A 15303-nucleotide genomic window follows, 5' to 3' on the forward strand; every position below is an offset into this window, starting at 1 on the left:
GAGCTAAATCCACCTCCACGCCCGAGCTCTAGCTCAATGCCCGAGCCCTAGTGCCATGCCCGAGCCCTAGCCAAAGCCACACACACACGGCCAAGCTCTTGATGCTCAACCATGTCCGACCCGAGCCACTCATGACCAACCCGAGCCCATGGTCAAATCCATCAAACCCTAGCTCATTCTCATACCATGTGTTCTTGATCTTGACTTATTTAATTAGTAACCTTTAATCATGTTTAACATATTATTATCTTAAAATAAAATCTGGGTTACTACATTCTCCCCACCTTTAGATATTTCGTCCGCGAAATAAAATCTAAAGACAAATTAAGATAACAATATGAAACAGAAAACCATGTTTTATTACAACAAACGGTAATTACATCTTTACATGGTAATCAAAACTACAAAGCAAACAACTCAGGATATTCTGCTCGCATATGGCTCTCGATTTCCCAAGTTGCTTTCTCAACGCCTCAGCGCTGCCACTGTACCATCACAAGTGGTATAGTCTTTTTTCGAAAAACTTTCTCCTTCCTGTCTAGAATACGGAGTGATCGTCCAACATACGACAGATCTGGCTCTAGCTAAACTTCAGAAGACTGAATCACATGTGATTCATCAGCTATGTACTGTCGAAGTAACGACACATGAAACACATTATGTATACTGGAAAGAGATGGCGGTAACGCCAAACGGTAAAGCAACATCTCCAATCTTCTCCAGTATCTGGAAAGGTCCAATGAAATGAGGTGATAACTTGCCTTTCACACCGAACCTCATCACCTTCCTGAAAGGTGACACTCGTAAGAATACATACTCACCAGGCTCAAACTGCAATGGCCTGCGATGAATATTAGCATAACTGGCTTGTCTATCCTGAGCAGCTTTGATCCTCCGCTTGATCAAATCTACCTTGTCTACAATCTGCTGCACCAACTCAGGACCCTCGACTTGTCGTTCTCCGACTTCATCCCAGAATAACGGAGTACGACACCGTCGACCATACAATGCCTCAAAAGGTGTCATATCAATACTACGATGATAACTGTTATTGTAGGCAAATTCGATCAAAGGTAATTGATCCTGCCAAGATAAACCAAAGTCCATGACAGAAGAACATAGCATATACTCCAACGTACGAATCGTCCGCTCTGACTTACCATCAGTCTCTGGATGATATGCAGTGCTCAAACTCAGAGTGGTACCCAATGCCTGCTGAAAACTACCCCAAAAACGTGAAGTAAATCGCGGGTCTCTATCACTAACTATGTCACTGGAATCCCATGTAATCACACTATCCCCTGGATGTATAAGCGTGTCATGCGATCATAAGAATACTCCCGGTTGTAAGGAATGAAATGTGCTGATTTCGTCAAACGGTCAACAACGACCCAGATAGCATCACACTGACGTGAAGTCATAGGCAAGTGGGTAACAAAATCCATAGTCACATTCTCCCACTTCCATTCGGGAATCTCAATATTCTGCAGTAATCCACCTGGTCTTCGGTGTTCAGCCTTGACCTGTTGACAAACCAAACATCTTGAAATAAATTGATATACACTCCGCTTCATCCCTTTCCACCAGAATCTAGTTCGCAAGTCCTTATACATTTTCATGCTTCCAGGATGAATAGACAATCGACTCCTGTGAGCTTGAGAAAGAATATCATTCCTGAGCTCCGCAATATCAGGCACAACCACTCGATTCGATAAGCATAATAAACCATCTGCTTGATAATGGAATCCAGATGTATTAGCTCCATTGGCTAGACGTGCCAAACGCTGAGTCTTAACATCAGATATCTGAGCATCTCTGATCCGAGAATACAATGATGGCTCAGATAGAATAGTATACAATCGAATCTCATTCCTCCCTTTCTTGTGCTTGAGCGTAAAACTCAATGAACAACACTCTTGAATCATATGAGATACTTCACTAGTCTGAAGTGCAGAAAATCTCACCTGCCGACTCAAGGCATCAGCAGTAAGATTAGCAGAACCTGGATGATATTTGATTTTACAATCATAATCCTTCAAAAGATCCATTCAGCGTCTCTGTCGCATATTCAACTCCGTCTGAGTGAATAAATACTTCAAACTCTTGTGATATGTGAATATCTCAAATTTCTCGCCATAAAGATAATGCCTCCAAATCTGGAGTGCAAATACAATGGAGGCTAACTCAAAATCATGTACTGGATAATTATTCTCATGCGTCTTCAACTGTCGAGAAGCATAGGCAATAACATGTCCATGCTGTGTCAGAACACATCCCAACCCCTGACCAGAGGCATCAGTATAGACAACATAACCTCCTGATCCAGAAGGTAGAGCTAGCACAGGTGCAGTAGTAAGACGTCTACGCAGCTCGTGAAATGACTCCTCACAATCCGAGGACCAAATGAAGGCAACATCTTTTCGTGTAAGCTGTGTCAAAGGCCTGGCCAACTGTGCAAAATTCTCGATGAACCGACGGTAATAACCCGCTAGACCCAAGAAACTACGAATCTCAGCAACTGTCGTCGGACGAGACCAGTTCAACACTGCCTCTATCTTACTTGGATCAACAGATATTCCTTCACTAGAAATCACATGTCCGAGAAACACTACCCGATCAAGCCAGAATTCACACTTGCTCAATTTCGCATACAGCTGCTTATCTCGTAACGTCTGCAAAACAATTCTCAGATGCTGTGCATGCTCATCCTCGTCATGAGAATAGACAAGAATATCATCAATGAAGAGGATGACAAATCTATCCAGATATTCTCAAAATACCTGATTCATCAGATTCATAAAGACTGCCGGTGCATTCGTCAAACCGAATAGCATCACCAGAAATTCATAATGCTCGTATCTTGTCCTAAAAGCAGTCGTAGAAATATCTGAGTCTCGTACCCGCATCTGGTGGTATCCCGATCTCAGATCTATCTTGGAGTAAACAGAAGTACCCTATAATTGATCGAATAGATCATCAATTAGTGGCAAAGGATACTTATTCTTGATGGTGACACGATTCAGCTGTTGGAAAACGTTTTCAGATCATAGATCTGATACCCGGTACAGCAGAAGTTTAAAAATTTTTATATGGAACGATTCCATATCATTGGTATCAAATCCTAACGATTAAATTATGTAAGTAAAATAATAATAACAATTAATATTTTACCTCTTCAAGCTATGGCTTGATTATGGACTCCAACAGATTAAATCTGCTCTTGTTGTAAATCTCAGAAACTGATGACTTGCTCGATCAATCTCCGGAATTAGGTCCACGAACAGAAAACTAAAACCCTCTGGTTGATTGCACTAGAAATCAATCAGATGTTTATCGAAGAGATTAAACAGATTTGATCTGTCAATTCAAAATGTAATTTTTCATAAAAATCACAGACTGAATTCTCTTAAAAAGGGAGAGTGGATTTTCGAAAAATCCTTTTTCTATTTTGTGTAATTTTCAAAAAATCAAGCTTGGAATAACTTGAGATTTTCGAAAATTACATATCATGTATTTATAATTTCTAGACTGGATTAAGTTATATGTCTATTAGGACACTAACTCCTTAGGGCCCATAATCCATAACTTAAGCCCAACAAGCCAAGCCCGTTATTATAGAAATTAATATAAAATTCATCATGACTCCGATTGATAAACTGATTTCACCAATGTGCACAGAAACCATTTCTGCACCTTTTAAAGTCAAGATAATTTTTCTGAATCTGAATTCAGTAAATTCCAAAAATGCCCATCCCTATGTCATTTTTAGGAAATTCCACTCTTTTTAGTTAAGAAGTCCAACTTCTCTTTCATTAAATTTAACTCTTTAAATTTAACTATCTCAACAGTGATTAGTAATCCATTACTTGTGTGACCTTCAATGGTTCAGGGATACAGCTAGCCGTGGGCTCACAACTCCTTGTGACTCGGAACAACAATTTCCGACTTACCCATCGAATCATGGTAAGAGCGTCTAGCAACATCGCCCCATGATTCCCTAGGTATCAATGATAGTGTCTACAAGAACCAGTAGGTTTTGGTTAGCGTACAGTACGGTCCCTTCATCCATATATCCCGATCGAATCAACAACCATTGGTACATCGAGAGTCGTTCGAGATTTGATAACTATGCAATGCATCTTGAAGATCAAATAGTGACATCGCATATGCTACTAGGAAACCAAGTAACCTAAATCACATCGAGTACTCTGGCCAGAGATTTGTCACACTAATATCTCATCAGATCGCATAGGATATCCACACTCGCAAGCGTGTGGTGAATCCTTGACAACAAAGCATCGACTCCTATATGTGTCGTAACTGTATCCAATCCCGACACCTGATGACCCTCATAGAGTCGATAAACGAGTCAAAGTATAGTACTAGCATATAGAGTCTCCATGATGTTTCAAGTAGTAAGGACTAATGGTGTACAACCAAAACCGCGGACTTATCCACTCAATTAATAATAACCACTTAGAAAGTCCGAATAGGGTAGTTCGACCATTCATCATATGAATATCCATTTGCATGCTTTGAACATCTCTATGTTCCATACCAATGAAACGTGGTACTTGGCATCGCAAATGTTAGTCTCGATCTCGAGCGATCCTTATCCTTATTTGCGGACGGCTCAATTGACTAGGAACTGTTTAGAATATACAGTGACTATAAGATGTGTTTCATGATAGTGATCTCTCTTTATTCACTATCTCATCTTACTTACACTATAGTATATTCAAGTTCTTTATCAAAATAACAATAGTATATCACAATATAACATTATGAAGAAAGATAAAGAAAATGCCATTAATGAATGTAAATTATATTAAACAAAGATTGTTTACAATAAGAGACTTTCAAAGCCCTTAGCCACAACTTGGCTAGTGGGGCATCATCTCTTTCAATCTCCCACTTGCCCTATAGCCAACTAGTCATACTACGTAGTCCCATTGCTTCGCGATGTTTGTCAAACAATGGTCCTGGCAAGGGCTTAGTAAATGGATCAGCGATATTGTCTGCAGAAGCCACTCTCTCGACAGTGATGTCTCCTTTTTCCACGATCTCCCGGATGATGTGGTATTTCCTCAGTATGTGTTTGGATCTTTGATGAGACCTTGGTTCCTTTGCCTGAGCAACGGCACCAGTGTTGTCACAGTATACCGGGACTGGACCAACAGCTTCAGGAATTATGCCCAAATCTTGGACGAAATTCCTCATCCAAACGGCCTCTTTAGCAGCAGCGGATGCTGCAATGTATTCTGCCTCAGTGGTGGAATCCGCCGTGGTGTCCTGCTTGGAACTCTTCCAAGAGACAGCACCGCCATTGAGCATGAATACAAATCCAGAGGTTGACTTCGAGTCATCCACGTCACTTTGGAAGCTAGAGTCGATATAGCCTTCCAATTTCAATTCTCTTCCTCCATAAACCATGAATATATTCTTAGTCCTTCTCAAGTACTTTAAAATATCCTTCACAGCTTTCCAATGCATTTGACCGGGATTGGCCTGATATCTGTGTTGGAACACGCGTTCTATGATCACACGGATGTGATACCCGGAGCAGCTGAAGTTTAAAATTTTATTTTTCGATATGGAACGATTCCATATCGTGGGTATCAAATCCAAACGATTAAAATCTTGCAAGTAAAAATATAAATTCACAATTAAATATTTTTACCTCTTCAAGCTAAGGCTTGATTATGGACTCCAACAGAATTTAATCTTCTCTTCTTGTAAATCCCGAGAACCGATGACTTGCTCGATCAATCTCCGGAATTAGGTCCACGAACAGAAAAACTAAAACCTTCTAATTGATTGCATTAGAAATCAATCAGATGTTTATCTAAGAGAATAAACAGATTTGATCTGTCAATTCAGAATGTAATTTTTCACAAAAAACACAGCCTGAATTATCTCAAAAAGGAGAAGATAATTTCGAAAATTCCCTTAGAATATTATAAGTGATTTTCAAAAATTTCAAGGATGGAATACATCTAATTTTCGAACACTACACCTATATTTATAGATAATTTCTAGACTAGATTAAGTTATAATTATATTAGGACTCTAACTCCTTAGGGCCAATAATCCATAACTTAAGCCCAACAAGCCAAGCCTGTTATTATAGAAATTAATATAAAATTCATCATGACTCCGATTGATAAACTGATTTCACCAATGTGCACAGAAACCATTTCTGCATCTTTTAAAGTCAAGATAATTTTTCTGAATCCGAATTCAGTGATTTCCAAAAATGCCCATCCATATGTCATTTTAGGAAATTCCACCCTTTAGTTAAGAAGTCCAACTTCTCTTTCATTAAATTTAACTCTTTAAATTTAACTATCTCAACGGGGTTTAGTAATCCATTACTTGTGTGACCCTCAATGGTTCAGGGATACAGCTAGCCGTGGGCTCACAACTCCTTGTGACTCGGAACAACAATTTCCGACTTGCCCATCGAATCATGGTAAGAGCGCCTAGCAACATCGCCCCATGATTTCCTAGGTATCACTAATAGTGCCTGCAAGAACCAGTAGATTTTGGTTAGCGTACAGTACGGTCCCTTCATCCATATATCCTGATCGAATCAACAACCATTGGTGCATCGAGAGTCGTTCGAGATTCGATAACTATGCAATGCATCTTGAAGATCAAATAGTGACATCGCATGTGCTACTAGGAAACCGAGTAACCTAAAACACATCAGGTACTCTGGCCAGAGATTCGTCACACTAATATCTCCTCAGATCGCATAGGATATCCACACTCGCAAGTATGTGGTGAATCTTTGACAACAAAGCATTGACTCCTATATGTGTCGTAACTGTACCCAATCCCGACACCTGATGACCCCAATAGAGTCGGTAAACGAGTCAAAGTACAGTACTAGCATATAGAGTCTCAGTGATGTTTCAAGTAGTAAGGACTAATGGTGTACAACCAAAACCGCGGACTTATCCACTCAAATAATAATAACCACTTGGAAAGTTCGAATATGGTAGTTCGATCATTCATCATATGAATATCCATTTGCATGCTTTGAACATCTCCATGTCCATTACCAATGAAACGTGGTACTTGGCATCACAAATGTTAGTCTCAATCTCGAGCAATCCTTATCCTTATTAGCGGACGACTCAATTGACTAGAAACTGTTTAGAATATACAGTGACTATAAGATTGTGTTTCATAATAGTGATCTCTCTTTATTCACTATCTCATCTTACTTGCACTATAGTATATTCAAGGTCTTTATTAAAACAACAATAGTATATCACAATATAACAATATGAAGAAAGATAAAGAAAATGTCATTAATTAATGTAAATTATATTAAAAAAAGATTGTTTATACATAAAGTCATAAAAGCCCTTAGCCACAAGTTGGCTAACCGGGCACCCACTCTTTCAATCTCCCACTTGCCCTAAAGCAAACTAGTCATACTACGTAATCCTATTGCTTCGCGATGTTTGTCAAACAATGGTCCTGGCAAGGGCTTACTAAGTGGATCAGCGATATTGTCTGTAGAGGCCACTCTCTCGACAGTGATGTCTCTTCTTTCCACAATCTCCCAGATGATGTGGTATTTTCTCAGTACGTATTTGGATCTTTGATGAGACCTTGGTTCCTTTGCCTGAGCAACGGCACCAGTGTTGTCGCAGTACACCGAAACTGGACCAACAGCTTCAGGAATTATTCCCAACTCTTGGACAAAATTCCTCATCCAAACGGCCTCTTTAGCTGCAGCTAATGCTGCAATGTATTCTGCCTCAGTGATGGAATCCGCTGTGGTGTCCTGCTTGGAACTCTTCCAAGAGACAGCACCGCCATTGAGCATGAATACAAATTCAGAGGTTGACTTCGAGTCATCCACGTCACTTTGGAAGCTAGAGTCGGTATAGCCCTCCAATTTCAATTCTCTTCCTCCATAAACCATGAATATATTCTTAGTCCTTCTCAAGTACTTGAGAATATCCTTCACGACTTTTCAATGCATTTGACCGGGGTTGGCCTGATATCTGCTCGTGACACTCAGAGCAAAGGCTACATCTGGTCTGGTAGATATCATCCCATACATAATACTACCTATGGCTGACGCATATGGTATATGTGTCATTTTCTCTATCTCTTCGTCAGTCTTTGGACACATAGACTTGGATAAAGAAACTCCATGACACATAGGTAGATGTCCTCTCTTGGACTCATCCATAGAAAACCTTTTCAATATGGTGTCGATGTAGGTTGCTTAAGTGAGTCCTATCATTCTCTTAGATCTATCTCTATAGATCTGTATCCCTAGAATATAGGAGACCTCACCCAAATCCTTCATCGAGAATCTACCTGATAACCATATCTTTGTTGACTGCAACATCCCTACGTCATTCCCAATGAGTAGGATGTCATCAACATAAAGTACTAAGAACGTCACCGCATCCTTAACTACTTTCTTGTACACGCATTCCTCCGGGTTTTTGATGAAACCAAAGTCCTTTATTGTTTCATCAAATTTCTGGTTCCAATTTCTTGATGCTTGTTTGAGACCATAAATTGATCTCGGAAGCTTACATACCTTATACTCGCTTCCCATGGATGTGAATCCCTCGGGCTGCATCATATAGATTTCTTTCTTAATGTTTCCATTAAGAAATGCAGTCTTCACATCCATTTGCCATATCTCATAGTCATACCATGCTGCTATGGCAATAAGGATTCTTATGGACTTGAACATTGCGACTGGTGAAAAGGTTTCATCATAGTCAACTCCTTGTCTTTGAGTATAACCTTTTGCTACCAATCGTGCCTTGTAGGTTAGTACCTTGCCCTCAGGCCCAAGCTTTCTCTTGTAGATTCATTTACACCCTGTTGGAACAATTCCATCGGGAGGATCTACTAAAGACCAAACTTGGTTTGTATGCATCGAGTCTATTTCCGACTGCATAGCATCAAGCCATAAATTCGAATCCGCATCAGAAATTGCTTCCTTGAAGTTTCTTGGATCACATCCAATGTCGGGTTCACTTTGATCCCCTTCAAGAAGAAGACCATATCGAATAGGAGGTCTAGAAGTCCTCTCGGATCTCCTAGATGTAGGCGTGTCCACTGAAGGTTCTTGAGGTGTGGGATCGTTATTTTGTATCTCAGGTTCTTCTCGAATTTCTTCGAGTTCCATCATCTTGCCTTTCTTATCTAATAAAAACTCCTTCTCCATGAAGGTGGCATTCCTCGAAACAAACACTTTTGTTTTAGTAGGATGATAGAAATAATATCCGATTGAATTCTTCGGATATCCTACAAAATAACATAAGGTGGATCGACTATCCAACTTATCTCCCACTGTCTGCTTCACGTAAGCAGGACATCCCCAAATCCTCAAGTACGAATACTTAGGAGCTTTGCCATTCTATAACTCGTATGGAGTTTTATTCACTGCTTTGGTGTGAACATTGTTCAACAACAACACCGCCGTTTCAAGTGCATAGCCCCAAAACGAAGGAGGGAGCTCAGTGAAGCTCATCATAGATCGAACCATGTCCAACAAAGTTCAATTGCGATGCTCCGAGACACCATTTAGCTGAGGTGTCATAGGAGGAGTCCACTGAGAGAGAATCTCATTCTCTTTTAGATAACTCAAAAACTCGGTACTTAAGTATTCTCCACCTCAATCCGATCGGAGTGCTTTAATACTTCTACCTTGTTTGTTTTCTACTTCAGCCTTGAATTCTTTGAACATTTCAAATTATTCAGACTTATATTTTATTAAATTTAAATACCCATACCTAGAATAATAATCAGTAAAGGTAATGAAGTAGGTGTGACCAAATTTAGTACCGATACTAAATGGGCCGCAAACATCCGTATGGATCAAATCCAACAGATTTTGACTACGCTCAGGTTTCCTTTTGAAAGGAGATTTAGTCATTTTTTCTTTTAGGCATGACTCATAAGTAGGTATAGAGTTAATATTTGACATATCAAACATGCCCTCTCCCACTAGCTTGTTCATCCTCCTTGAGGAAATATGACCTAGCCTAACATGCCAAAGGTTTGCCGGGTTTTGACTATCGATTTTTCTTTTGTTTGTTGTTACCGGTTTATCAACATAATCAACTAGAACATCTTTTAATTTTAAGTTATATAGATCGTTTTTAAATTGTCCATTTCAAATCAAACATTCATTCTTGTAAATATTGCAAATCCCATTCGCAAAATTTCAAAAAATATTTTCTCTATCAAGAATAGAAAAAGAAATAATATTTTAATGGAATTTTGGTACAAATAAAAACATCTCTCTCAAAATATAGCTTAAAATTGTTTTTGCAAAAAAAACAAATGTTTCCCATATCTTTTGGATTCAACTCTGGAACCATTCCCGAGCCTTAACTGGGTCTCACCCATCCTAAGCTTACGAATTCTTGTCATCATCTGCAACTCATTGCAAATGTGAGATCTACATCTGGTATCCAATGCCCAAGAAATAATATTAAGTGAAACATTTATAAAATATATCCTTTGTAGTTCGTAACTACTCGATATACATTCTTTGCAGTTGCGCTTCCAGTAATCGGGTTTCTTGCAATGATGGCAAACTTATTTAGACTTGTCCATCTTTGCATGTAACATTTGGTCTTGAGATCATGGTCCTACCATTTCTCTAGTTCGGCTAACCTTTCCGAAGTTACATTAGCCGGGACTGTTTTTCGGAGGAGCCTTTTCTAACACTTAGAAAATCTTTTCCGAACTCAGGACAATCTTAACTTATAGAACCATTCCGTATAGTTTACGCCAGAAAGTTTGTTTTGTTCGAGAATTGAAACATGTGGATTACGAAGATTCATCATAATGATATACTGAGATGAAACAGACAATAATCAGTGATTGCTTAATTAATTTACTAAGACATAAAATATGGCGAGATTTAATTTTATGAATTTCACTCCCACTATTTTAACGATTTCACTACCCTCTAGTGAAAACGAGAAACCGATTTCCTTAGTGGGAACATGGAGTTCAATTGACAAATCATAGTCCCGAATAATATCAGCCAATCATAATTTTCAAAAGGTAGAGCCCAATTGCTTCCAAAGCAACCCCCATGTTTTTACCTCATGTCCAATAAGAGCTCAATAATATGACGCCGTTTATTGAGCCCAATTGTTCATCCTTCTTGAGAAAATATGACCTAGCCTAGCATGCCAAAGGTTTGCCGGGTTTTGACTATCATTTTTCCTTTTATTTGTTGTTGCCGGTTTATCAACATAATTAATTGGTACATCTTTTAATTTTAAGTTATATAGATCGTTTTCAAGTTGTCCACATCCAATCAAACATTCATTCTTGTAAATATTGCAAATCTCATTCACAAAATTGCAAGAAAAACCATCTCTATCAAGCATAGAAACAAAAATAATGTTTTTAACCAAATCTGGCACAAATAAAACATCTCTCAAAAGTAACTTAAAATTGTTCTGCAAAACTAAATAAACGTCTCCCACATCTTTGGCTTCAACTCTAGAACCATTTTCGAGCCTTAGCTGGGTCTCACCCATCCTAAGCTTACGACTTCTTGTCATCACCTGCAAATCATTGCAAATTTGAGATCCACATCCGGTATCCAATACCCAAGAAGTAGTATTAAGTGAAACATTTATTTCAATGTAAAACATACCCTTTGCAGTTTACAACTGCTCGAGATATACTTTGCAGTTACGTTTCCAATGACCGGGTTTCTTGCAGTGATGGTAAACGTCTTCAGATCCGTTCACGTTTGAAGCATTTGTTTTGATCTTCTTCTTTGGTACAATTTTCTTGGGTGGAGCAGAACGTTTCTTACCCTTTCCACTTGGCTCTTTCTTAGAGTTAGAAGAGGAACCAACCAAGAGTACCGGTTTATCCTTCTTTAATGTGGCCTCATAAGTCACAAGCATATTGACCATCTCTTCAAGGGTGGCCTCTATCTTGTTCATATTGAAGTTCATCACAAAGCCGTCAAACGACGAAGGAAGAGAAAGAAGTAACAAGTCCGCGTTGAGTTCATGCTCCAATGTCAAATCGAGTGTTACCAACTTTTCAATGAGCCCAATCATGTGTACCTCATGCTCACGGACCGAAGTCCCATCTCGCATGCGGCATTTCATGAGCTCTTTGACGGTGGCATACCTCTCCGATCTTGACTGAGCTCCAAAAAGTTCCTTGAGAGTATCGTGAATGTCAGCAGCATTCACTGCATTCTCAAATCGCCTCTGAAGTTCATCAGACATCGAAGCCTGCATGTAACATTTGGCCTTGATATCATGGTCCCACCATTTGTCAAGTTTGGCCAATTCTTCCGGACTCACATTAGCCGGGGCTTCTTTCGGAGGAGGCTTTTCTAACACATAGAAAACCTTTTCCGAACTAAGAACAATCCTTAACTTACGGAACCATTTCGTATAGTTTGCGCCAGTCAGTTTGTTTTGTTCGAGAATTGAGAATAGTGGATTGCGCGAATTCATTGTAATGAAATACTAAAAAGAAACAGACAATAATCAGTGATTGCTTAATTAATTTACTAAGACATAAAATATGGCGAGATTTAATTTTATGAATTTCACTTCCACTATTTTAACGATTTCACTACCCTCTAGTGAAAACGAAACACCGATTTCCTTAGTGGGAACATGGAGTTCAATTGACAAATCATAGTCCCGAATAATATCTGCCAATCATAATTTTCAAAAGGTAGAGCCCAATTGCTTCCAAAGCAACCCCCATGTTTTTACCTCATGTCCAATAAGAGCTCAATAATATGACGTCGTTTATTGTGACATGTCAAGATGACTCATCAATATTAAGTTGTGATGGACGGTCGCCATGTGGATCCCCAATAATATGAGCCAATCCCATGGGAGTTCCACCCAACTTACAACATGTGTCGATCCAATGTACAGCTTTCCGACGAACGGGCCCCCCCACTAATATGAGCCGGACCGTGCCCGCGGGTAGCATCTCATACATTGATCGTTGATGGAAGGTAGGAACATTTAAACAATATTTAAATTCACTTTTATTTATCTTGATATCAATTTTAAATCATATTTAAAATGAGGGATTTTTAATTTTGAAAAATTGTCTCATCTTATCATACTTGTATGCTTGCGGGATTCATGCAATTTAGTCTAAACATGCATACAACAATAATATCATATATTATATTTAGGATGATCGACCCCAAAACTAATCGACCCGTGGTTGCCAATCACGAGTCTAAGTCCAATCCTAGGTGATATGCAAGTATGCAATGCAATCCTATTACATTGAGCTTCCAATTTACATTTCTTCGGTCTTTATTGTCTGCTGGGCCCACCTTTGTCTTCAAATCTTTATCTCCCACTAAGTCTAATAAATTTACAATAAATTTCGATGACAAGCAGGGGATACATATTTAAGGGTGGGAACGGGCCATAAACCAGACCCACTTTTTATTACAAATGACAAATCAAATTGGGCCATAAACCAAGCCCATTAATAAAACCCAACAACAATAACAAAAACCAAATGTAAATTTCCTAACATACACCTACAAAATTGGTCATGGCAATCGATCATCCTTTATCCAATATTTAATTCAATTATTAAATCATTGGATAACATGCAATGGCAATATAATTAAAAGATAAAATCAAATTTTATCTAATATATACATAAAATCATATCTTATCATCAATTGTACCAAAATAATTAATTTTATAAAATCTAATTTAACGGATAAAATTTATAAATTTTCCAAAAATGCAAATTAATCCAAAAATCAATTTTAAAAATTTCGGACTCAAACAATTTGACCCGATTCCTCGTGAACCAATCAAAAACAATTTTCGATCGGACCAAAAACTAAAATTTTAAAAATTTAAAATTCTAATTAAAAAATCAAATTTTAATTTTTCGGGCTGCCCGGGACGTTTCCGGGCAGCCCCACCTCCACGTGGGACAGGGCTGCCCACGTGAAGCTGGGCAGCTCGTCGCTGCCCTTGGGCAGCGATCAAGTCGCTTCCCTGGGCAGCGACAATCGCTGCCCGTGTTGCCCTTCAAAAATTTTAATTTAAAATTTTGTTTTGTTTCAAAAAACCGAGGCTAAAAATTTTGTACAATCGATTAATTTTAATCGTTTGATCTGAGAGCAACCTGTCTCTGACGCCACTGTTGGAAAATGTTTTCAGATCATAGATCTGATACCCAGTGCAGCGGAAGTTTAAAATTTTTTATATGGAACGATTCCATATCATGGGTATCAAATCCTAACGATTAAATTATGTAAGTAAAATAATAATAACAATTAATATTTTACCTCTTCAAGCTATGGCTTGATTATGGACTCCAACAGATTAAATCTGCTCTTGTTGTAAATCCCAGGAACTGATGACTTGCTCGATCAATCTCCGGAATTAGGTCCACGAATAGAAAACTAAAACCCTCTGATTGATTGCACTAGAAATCAATCAGATGTTTATCGAAGAGATTAAACAGATTTGATCTGTCAGTTCAGAATGTAATTTTTCATAAAAATCACAGACTGGATTCTCTCAAAAAGGGAGAGTGGATTTTTGAAAAATCCTTTTTCTATTTTGTGTAATTTTTGAAAAATCAAGCTTGGAATAACTTGTGATTTTTGAAAATTGCATATCATGTATTTATAATTTCTAGACTGGATTAAGTTATATGTCTATTAGGACACTAACTCCTTAGGGCCCATAATCCATAACTTAAGCCCAACAAGCCAAGTCTGTTATTATAGAAATTAATATAAAATTCATCATGACTCCGATTGATAAACTAATTTCACCAATGTGCATAGAAACCATTTCTGCACCTTTTAAAGTCAAGATAATTTTTCTGAATCCGAATTCAGTGATTTCCAAAAATGCCCATCCCTATGTCATTTTTAGGAAATTCCACTCCCTTTAGTTAAGAAGTCCAACTTCTCTTTCATTAAATTTAACTCTTTAAATTTAACTATCTCAACGGGGATTAGTAATCCATTACTTGTGTGACCCTCAATGGTTCAGGGATACAGCTAGCCGTGGGCTCACAACTCCTTGTGACTCGGAACAATAATTTCCGACTTACCCATCGAATCATGGTAAGAGCGTCTAGCAACATCGCCCCATGATTTCCTAGGTATCACTGATAGTGCCTGCAAGAACCAGTAGGTTTTGGTTAGCGTACAGTACGGTCCTTTCATCCATATATCCCGATCGAATCAACAACCATTGGTACATCGAGAGTCGTTCGAGATTCGATAACTATGTAATGCATCTTGAA

Source organism: Henckelia pumila, chromosome 3 (assembly GCF_033568475.1).
Source record: "Henckelia pumila isolate YLH828 chromosome 3, ASM3356847v2, whole genome shotgun sequence".
NCBI lineage: Eukaryota > Viridiplantae > Streptophyta > Magnoliopsida > Lamiales > Gesneriaceae > Henckelia > Henckelia pumila.